Here is a 2,500-nt window from a genome sequence, read left to right as displayed (position 1 = left end):
AGGTTTGAACCCTCAGAGAAAAGACTGAAAACCAAACGCTCCCATTTAGTTTGGAAGAATCTTGCTTCAGAGAGAATATGGTGCTGGTATACTTTCTAATCGCTAGGTGTCAGTACACTCGCTGGCTGTTACCTAGAGTGCAGTGGACTTGCTATTTGCTCCAAACAACTGCGCCTTTGAAGCAAGTTTACAATAATGAAAAGAGCGCGGCAAGTCCACAGCATTAAAGCATGTAAAGATGCTTTCCAGACAAGAAGCGGTGAGATGTTGTTCTTTTTCCTAGCATTATCGTCGGTTGATTATTATTAGCCGTCTAATAGGCTGCATTCCCACTAATGCGCAAGTATATTTTGACATAGCAGACGTTTGGACGGCCGTTCTTAATCGTCGAAGAATTAAATGCGATGCATGGGAGAATTTTTTTTTTCTTTCAGCCGATACGATTCATTTTGATGTGGGTTCCCACGCAACACGCACGCATCTCGGGCAAGAGCCCGGATAGCTCAGTCGGTAGAGCATCAGAATTTTAATCTGAGGGTCCAGGGTTCAAGTCAATCTTCCGGCGATCGAGCCTCGTTTTTTTGAGGAGCGCTACGTTTTGCTGTTGAGTTCGTGCACTGCACCTGCACTGGCCTCGGGCAGCGACGCTGCAAGGCACCAAGCGAAATGACATGCCCCCTTCACCCAGCTTGTAGTCGTGGCCGAGTGGTTAAGGCGATGGATTAGAAATCCATTGGGGTCTCCCCGCTAGGGTTGGGTATCGTTTGGGTTTTATCCGATTCCAGTACCTACTCGGTATTTTTTAAACGGTTCCGGTGCTTAAACGGTTCTTAAATCGGTACTTAAGAAAATGAAACCGCACACACTTTATCAAAAAATAATACCCTTTAATTTACAGGGCCAAACTGGACACAATATTAACTTAAATCTTTAAACAATATAAATACAAGTAACATATGGTAATAATAAAACCAATATAAAATAAAAATTCATATTTACATAATATCAAATGAAACAATATTGTATCAAACAATGTAATAATACTGGAGATTAATAGAGATTACTAGCAGGCAGAGCTGCCAACTCTCACGCATTGACCGTGAGACTCACGCAAATGACCCTTTTCACACAGAAAAATCGCGGACAAAGAGGACACTGACAGACAAGACAGAGAAGGTTACTTTTGATATGGAACAAATCCACAGCTGTCAGATTCTGTCAATATTTTTACGAGATTCACACAATAAATAACGTTTTGGCTCTTTAAAATGTGACAGATCGCTGTAGCGCGTCAGTTCAAACGGCACGTGATACAGCAGCCTACAAATCCACTGCTTCTTAGCTACGCAGCGTTGAGTGAACCTATGAAAAGAGAACATCTCTGGTTACTGGTGTAACATCTCTCAATTGGGAACGGGACGCTGCCAAGCTCCTCGCGCTGCCGACCAGCTTCCTTTTTCGGCAGAGAAATCTGAGGACGGAGCAGATGGCGCGCGCGCGCCAACATAATATGACGACGTAAGTGCGTCGAGGCGGTGCCCGCGCCATCAGCCAATGAATTGGCTTGATTCTATATGGGATTCAGACTATCGGCACACCCAGAGGGCGTTCTGACACGTAATTTTACACCTGAAATGCAGCCAAACCTTGTGAGAAAGAGCGCGCATGCGAGACAGAAGAAACTGCGCTCCAAACTGTGTAGCACACGCACGGCGGAGAGAGAGCGAGCGAGAGACCTTGTGTGTGTGTGTGTGTGCGCGTGTGTGCCTAATGAAGTTAGGCACCGAAATCAGGCACCGAAATTTTCGTTCTTATTCGGTCTGGTTACTACCGTTTACGTCGGAACCGGTTCCCTATTGGCACCGAGTTTCGGTACCCAACCCTACTCCCCGCGCAGGTTCGAATCCTGCCGACTACGTTTGACAGCATGCGCCTGCTTTAGGTTGAAACCTTGCTAAAACTTTAGGAAAAGAAAAAAGTCACTGTGACAATATCACCCTTGAAAAGAGTTATGTTGGCAAGGAATAGTTTTGTCTGCAAGCTAAAGATGACAAGGGCCCTTTTGTACCCAGCCACACATCGGGGAGACCGGTAGCTCGCCGTGATCGTATAGTGGTTAGTACTCTGCGTTGTGGCCGCAGCAACCCTGGTTCGAATCCGGGTCACGGCAAGTTTTTCTGGGTGCCTTTGAAATTGAGCTCCACGTTACCACCTCTCCTCACCCTGTCCGTCAGACCACTTTTTTTGTTGTTGTACGGTGCGTCCTTGACGTGCTCTGGATGTTTGAGTGAATTGCCACTGGGACCTTCTTTGAGAGCACGAGCTCTCAGGTTTGAACCCTCAGAGAAAAGACTGAAAACCAAACGCTCCCATTTAGTTTGGAAGAATCTTGCTTCAGAGAGAATATGGTGCTGGTATACTTTCTAATCGCTAGGTGTCAGTACACTCGCTGGCTGTTACCTAAAGTGCAGTGGACTTGCTATTTGCTCCAAACAACTGC

The 2,500-nt window shown here is 46.0% G+C and overlaps 1 non-coding gene across 1 annotated transcript; it reads left to right on the top strand.

The window, feature by feature from the left end:
- Positions 1-2,098: 2,098 nt before the first annotated feature.
- trnah-gug (transfer RNA histidin (anticodon GUG)) lies at positions 2,099-2,170 on the top strand. The gene has a single exon. It is a non-coding gene; the product is annotated as a tRNA-His (tRNA).
- Positions 2,171-2,500: the final 330 nt, after the last annotated feature.

This window comes from Rhinichthys klamathensis, unplaced genomic scaffold (genome assembly GCF_029890125.1).
Source record: "Rhinichthys klamathensis goyatoka isolate OS25496 unplaced genomic scaffold, OSU_Roscu_1.1 h1tg000856l_1, whole genome shotgun sequence".
Lineage (NCBI taxonomy): Eukaryota > Metazoa > Chordata > Actinopteri > Cypriniformes > Leuciscidae > Rhinichthys > Rhinichthys klamathensis.
The sequence above is the reverse complement of the archived record's forward strand: the minus strand, read 5'-3'. Positions and strand labels throughout refer to the sequence as shown.